The following is a 7,577-nucleotide window of genomic DNA, read 5'->3' on the forward strand; positions in this document are numbered from 1 at the left end:
GCCCCCTGGTGGTCAGTGCGCATCATAGGGATTGGTCGTTCCACCGTTCAGTCGATTTGCATATTAGCCTTCTATTATATAGGATTATTGTATTATTTCCCATATGAACTGTAAACTACTTTTGCCCCATTCTGTATATATTTCTCTTTTCCCTAAGTAGCTTCTTCGAAGGATGATACACATTTGGATGTGTAAACTCTGAATAAGGTTCCCTTTATTTAATTAGTTACAACTCATAAACAGAAGGCTCCTCAGCATAATGGACATACTATGTCATGGGGTGGGGGAGACTGTCACTAAATTAGAGATTAGTATGGCATGCAGGAATGAGTACAACCTTCAGAAACAGATCTACTTGTATTAGAATCCTGATTTGGCCCCTTATTGCCTGTGTGACTTTAGGGAAGTCACAAGCTCTCTAAGACTGCAAAATACGGCTGATATCTAGCTAGCAAGGTTGTTGTAAAGATTCAAGATAATAGATATAAAATACTGACACTGTGCCTGGCATATGGTAGGTGCCCCATAAGTCACTGCTATTACTAATAATAACTTCAGTATAATCAAGAGACTTTTCTTACTACAGGTGCTTTGAGATGACAGAATGACAGGTAAACAGACATCTGGGTGGTGAGTAGTTCATTCACAGTACTGACATATACTTAGTGCTGTCTTTTAAAAAATAATATATGAATAATATTTTAAGTAATTGTTAACACTATGTACAGCATTTTTAAATTACATGGCACATGTAACTAGCAGTATTCCCAGTACACTGACATTTCACCACTGTCTGAATATACCATGCCCTCCCATGAACCCGTGCCTTTGCATACTTTGTACCTTTCCTGCCCTCTGGGCTGACAAAACCCTATAATTATACCCTTCAAGATCGAGCTGTGGAACCTTCCCAGCATGCTCTAGACAGAATTAGTGGCTCTGCCCCTTGTGTTTTCACACATTTGGTTCCTGTCTCTGGAATGCCTCATCCTGTGTTGAACTATAATTTCTCTCTCCATTTCTGCTTCTTTCAGGCTTGAGCATGGAGAGGAACTATGTCCCATTTCTTTTTGTACTTAGAGCACAGAGCACATGTCTTGGCACACAGCAGAAACTTGGGAGATATTTGAGTAATGAATGCTTTAAATACGAATTCTTTACAAACAGACTGTTAAAGGCCAGGTAGCTGCCTTTTATTAATAATTACCAGAAATCACATTTCATTTTTTCCTGACTTCAAATAAGAGACAAGATAACTTAGACTCCAGAATAACTTTATAAGTTGCAGCACATGGAAGTTTTTAAACACTACTGACCTCCTCAGTACTCCACACCCACTGGAAGGAATCCCTAGAGCAGGGTTCCTCAGCTTTTTCCTCAATCCAGCATACCTGTAGGATATACCACTCTCTGTCAGGAGCTTACTGCAGACAACTCAGAATGCCTAGCAGAGTCCTCACAGCCTTCAAGCACTGCCTGGCTACCAGGGTTAAAGGTCCTCCTCTGAGCCAGCGATTCCACCAAGACAGCAGGAAATCCCAGTGCTTCATGGGGAGGGCAGGGTGATAACTTAATGCCACCTACTTCCAGATCTCTACCTCTCAGGAACACCTTGGAGTCAGAGTTTGCCAATTCTGTATACTTCTAGTAGTTTGCTAATTCAATGAATAGGCTCCTTAGCTGTTAGGAAGCCTCAAGCATGCAAGGAAGGACTTGGTGGGTCCAGTGAATCTGTTTCATCAAGTCCTAACCTGTGTAACTAAGAAGTACTTCATGACCAACCAGTTCTATGCCAGATGGAAACAGGCAGAGGGTCAGCAGTCTTATGCAACTGAGTGTTGACACTTGTGAATCATTCTCTATCACTGTAGTTTTTCAGAGTGTTGGCAATACAGTAGTGAATTCAAACTGACCAAGATCAAAAGGTTGGAAAGGAGATCTGGAGCCATGGCCCATGAATTGGTACCACCAAACCATGATAGTGACTATTTCTGTGACACACATAATCCAAGAAACAAAGGCAGTCACGTCCTTCCTTAGTGTCCTCACCTTTCCTGTCTCTGCAGTGGAATGGCTGCTTTCTAAAGGAGGGAAGAGGATGAGAGGAAAGAGAACCAGGCCACAGGCCACCACGAAAGCAGTGACTGAAAGAAACATTTCTAGACTTCTCTCATAGGCTCTGGAGAGTAATTCGTTCGTTCATTCCACAGGTATTTATTGAGCCAGATACTATTGCAGGTATGCATGGTACTATAATGAATGGAGTCCTGGCCCTGGCCCTATGGAGCTTATAGGAGAAGACTATAGTAGGAGATAATTTAGTAGGGGAGACAGGCATTAATCAAATAAACACACAAATATAAGGGTACAAATAAGTACTACGATGGAGAAATACAGCATGCTACACAGATAGTACAAAGATGACTCAATGGACCTGGTCGGGGAAGTCAGAAGAACTTTTAAGTGAGCTGAGATCTTAAGGATAAATAGGAGTTAACTAGGCCAGGAGGACAGGAGAAGAGAGAAGAGGGGAAAATCTCCAGCAAAGATTACAGTATGTGCCAAAATCCTGGGGTAAGAAGGAGATGTTGAACTGGTTCTAAATTAGAGGCAAGGGAGCAAGGCAGCGGTGATAAAGTTTGAGGTCCTAGCACAAGATATCTCTTTTCTAAACATCTCAGGTTGCTTTTTAGCTGTCTGGAGGGCCCTACTCCTCATGGAACAAGACTAAAGAACAATGTCAAAAACTAGATGTGCCCACAAGACATGACACACCACCAGCTAAAAAAATATATATCAGACTTGCTGATATTCCCTGGCCACTGTCTTAGCAGTCACCACTGTGGGGTAACACCATTCACTCCCATTGATTCAGGAAAATGACACCCTATAAAAGATTTTTAAACTTTTCAAGTAGAATGAAAGTGTTGATAAATATGCTGATGATTACTACAAATCTGTTTAGATACCTAATTGTTCATTGTAACTTTCATATACCAATTTTTTTTTTGAGGGAGAAGATGCTAGTAGGGAAAAAATAGCTAAAGATAGTATCTGTGCAGCACTATTTTGCTTTGGCAACTCTGAAAGCCAGTTAGATTACTCCTCAAAGTTCATTGTGGCTTCTGAATTATCTATCACCTTACAAAATATAGTCCTGGATCTTTCCATTTGTAAAGCACTTTGTACTCAATCATTAATTTGGCTTCTCTATCCTGCTAAGAGATTATGGTCATTATACAGATAAAATGGACAGATAAATGAGTAGTCCAAGGACAAAAAACAATTCAGGTTTGACATATCTTACTACCCTCACCAAACAATGCAAACACACAAGGCCTGTCCAACTCCAGCACCAATCCTGAAACCCAGCTCTAACTCCTACAAGCAGCAGAGGAAGACACTGCAGTTTGTTTTCAGTAACCTGCTCTCAACAAGCTCCTCTATTAGAATGCCTTCAGGCCAAAAAAAATCATGACTACAGTGACTGGGACTTTGTCACTCCAGACCCAAATATGAACTCAGTAGTGCTCAAAGAGGAACAAAAGCACCTAGGAAATCGCAATGGCTCATAGCTTAAAATGTCTCTGTCCCTAAGGAGACTGCACTCTCAACACTATCTATGTCTTTCTCCCTCCCACTTCAGACTTTCTTTCATTCCCCACAAGCGTCCCAGATAGTGGCTTCCACGGTACAATACTGCACAGTGCTGTAAACCGTCTACTTACATGCCCTTCTCCACCCCCAAGCTGGAACATCCCAGCATCTGAAGCACCTGGCATAAGACCTCGCATACAAAAGGTTTATTGAGTGCATGGCTTCCAACCAGCAAATAAGGGAAATAAGTACAGCCTTCATAGAGTAGTGGACTTTAGAGATCAATTAGGTCAACTCCTTATTTTTCATATGAGCAGAGAATCACCTAGTTACATATGGCCTTGTCTCCAATCCAGGTCTCATGGCCCAGTTTAGTTCCCTAATATTTCATAAGTGCCTACTATTTGTCAGACATGATGGTAGGTGCTAGGGATAGTGAGATGATCAGGAGATGGTCGCTGCTTTAGGGAGCTCATAGCCTGGGGGAGGGAACAGTTACAGAACATTTGGGCAAGTGGAAGGACAGATGCTTGATTCTTTAGCTAGTGTTCTCTCCATATTGTCCACTGTTATTCCCCCACTGGGAAATAGGACAGCAATATCTACTTCCTGCAAATAAACTTATAGTGAACGTATGAGAAAACCCGTATGGAAAACTGTAAGGTTCACCCCCAAAGGGATTATGTAAGGTATTGCCATACCCTGGCACCGACACCAAGGATTCAACGTTTCAGATATCTGCCCCACAAAGAAGCAAACAAGGGAGGAATGGGCTTACCTCCAAGGAAACCTCAAAGGCTGAGAAGCCCTGTGGGATAGGGGTGTGCGGGCAAGTGAAATGGCCCTTGTGAGGGGAATAGGGGGCAGGCAGAGGGGTGCGAAAAGCTGGAACTGAGAGGGGGACGTTGGGACAGCAATAAGAGAGGGCACGCCAAGAAGACCGGGGTTCCTGGCCGGGAGAGTATCTAGATTGTGCCACAGGCCAGAGGACTGAAGGCACCGGGCGCGGGAGGAGGAAGCGGGCCTGGGCCGAGACCAACTGTTTTCCCAGAGAGTCTCTCGCACCGGCAGGGAAGCTCAGGCAGGCGCCCGGGGCTGCAGGTGCCCTGCCTCTCCCTGCATCTTAGCGCCGGTGCGCCTCCCTAGAGCCGAGCCCGCAGCGCCTCACCCCCCCCCCGCCCCCCCGCGCAGGCTGCGCTTTACAACGGGTTCATGGTGCCCGCGCGCCAGCCGCGTCCCCGCTGCTGCCGCTGCCACCCTGAGAAACCAGAGCCACCGCCTCCTGCCCCTCCTTCCGGGATGCCGTACAGCAGTCGCGCATGCGCCCTAGGCCCCGCCCGTCGACCCTGTGAAGAGCCTGGCTCTTGAGCTATGCCAGTCCCTGACCCTTGCCCTTCCTGGCGGGCTGAGGAGACTTTGGGGTCTAGAGGCTGGTGGAGACCGGAGTCCTAGGGAGGGGCAAAGAGCCCATGGAGGACGCTGACTAGGTGCAGACTTGCGGGGAGGGAGCGGCCGCTTAGGAGGCCTGCAGTGAGGTCTTCCAGGACACCTGCCTTGACCCATGCTGCCTTCTGGACATTTCTGCTAGTCAGTACTGAGCCTCCTAGGGAAAGGGAAGAAGTGGCCAAAGGTGAGAAGTTGCATTTTGGCGATCTTATCCCAGGCTTCACTACTCGGATGTGTCAGTGACTCCAACGTCTGCTTCGCAACTTCCCTCCCAAGGCGCAGACCAGCTCAAAGGGATATGCTGGCCTACCCAAACTCAGGTTACCCTGCACCAAAGTCATCTTCCCTCCCTAAGGCCTACCCCTACTAGGTTGCCTTCTCCTTTAGCAGCAGACATTCACGGGTCGGGGTGGGGGATGCCCAAACTGGATATCTGGGAATCATCCTTGCTTTGCTAATCTAATAAAGAGACTCCTTGGCTCCTGCCTAGACTTTTTGGTCACCTTATATCTGGCCTCTTTCCCCATTGCAGATCATCTATTTCAACTCCCAGGTTCATCTTCATTGGACAAGCAACATCTTTGAGCCTCAATTTTTCTCCTCTGCAGAGATAATAAAACCGATTTTCTAAACTTGTTGGGAACATTCTATGACAACTTGCATGATACACACTAGGTGCCCTAAGAATGCTGTTGTTGTTTGGTGCTCTTACAGTTGTCTACTTCCTCAGGGAGTCTATTTACTTTTGGAATTGGAGAGCAGGACAAGCTCACAGCAGGTGACTTAGTCTACCTTCCTCATTTCCTTCTGGATTATTTAAGAGTTTTCCATGAACACAGCAATACTTTAGACATTAATCTGGTATTATGGATAATAGTCGTTGTTAAAATACCAAAATTTCATGAATGGCAATTTTATACAGGTTAGCCCTGAGGCAGCTTCAGAAGATCACAATTATGATTGTCATATTTGCTGTGATGTATCACCTTTCTTCTGAGAACTTGAAAACATTTCACAAGTAGTAATTTGGCTTCCCAAACCCACTGGGAAATGGGTATTATTATATGAGCTTGTTTTAAGGATGAGTAATCTAAATCAAGTTTCTCAACTGCTGAAGCACCAGAGTTTTGGGTCCACCTCTCCTGCCTATCCTTCAGGCAGAGTCATCCAACCCTTAGGAGGTTCCCAGTGAACATTTAAATACAGGAGAAAATGCTGAGGCACAGAAAAGCTTGTAGAATGTGCCCTGAGCCACCCAGCTAGTAAGGATGTAGGAGTAAAGATGCAACTGGGGGGTCTGGCTGAACTTGCAACCCACATGCAGCTAGAAAGAGGTACTTGACAGTGGCCAGTGCCATCTTAATTACCGTCAGACTCACCCCAAAAAGGCAATAAGGAGTAAAATTGTTTGTCTGATAAGACACTTGAATAATAGGCATTGTTGCCCTTTCAAGAGTTTCATAGAGACCAGGCAAGCTGTCAGTGTCCCCAGAACCTTGATGGCAGATACTACTTTGGTGAGGTTACAAGGAGTCACACAGCTGAACACTCTGCTCTGAAGGACCACAGTGGGCTCAGAGATGACCACGTCAGGGGGTACTGTTTAGCCTAGGCCAGTGGTTGGCAAACTGTGGCTTGCGAGCCACATGCGGCTCTTTGGCCCCTTGAGTGTGGCCACGAAGTTTCAATCACACTGTACATGTGCGCCCACACGTGGTATTTTGCGGAAGAGCCACACTCAAGGGGCCAAAGAGCCGCATGTGGCTTGCGACCCGTGGTTTGCCAACCAGGGCCTAAAACTATAACTAGATTGTCAAAATAATGGCCAGCTCTGGGTAAGCCAGCGCTGTGCCCAAGTCACCAGCATTCCCTTTGCCTGATCCAAATTCCCAACTGAAGTAAAGAGTCAAAACAGTTCTGGGTAATGTGTAATCCAAGGAATCCCAAATCAGAACCATGCACCCATGCGCAGAAGTCGGTATTTGGTGGAAGAGCCACACTTAAGGGGCCAAAGAGCTGCATGTGGCTCGCAAGCCACACTTTGCTGAGCAGCAGTTTGCCGACCACTGGCCTAGGGAATTGGACATGAATACACAACAAATTGTCCATGTATTCTTTTGTTCTGACAAACCAAATTGCCAAAGAGAACATACAGCCCTGTCCATGAGGATATCCTAGCTAATAAAAGAGAAACATGGTAATTAGCTTACGACCACTATCCTTCCCATTGGCTAATCAGGGCGATATGCAAATTAACTGCCAGCCAAGATGGCGGCCGGCAGCCAGGCAGCTTAAACTGAACATGAGGCTTGCTTGCTTCAGTGACGGAGGACTGCAATGTTCCCCACCTGCCTTGCCGGCCTCTGAGCTTGCAGTTTAAGAAACATTGTAACAAATATAGAAGCTAAACAAAACCCCAGAAACCAGCTTTCAGAGAGCTGGGATCTCAGAGCTGGAGTTGATACAGAGTTTCGATTAGAACCAAAACAAACCAGATACCTGCTTTCAGGAATGGAGGCCTAAGAGCTCGAGCC

This window comes from Myotis davidii, unplaced genomic scaffold (assembly GCF_000327345.1).
Source record: "Myotis davidii unplaced genomic scaffold, ASM32734v1 scaffold2598, whole genome shotgun sequence".
Classification (NCBI taxonomy): Eukaryota; Metazoa; Chordata; class Mammalia; order Chiroptera; family Vespertilionidae; genus Myotis; species Myotis davidii.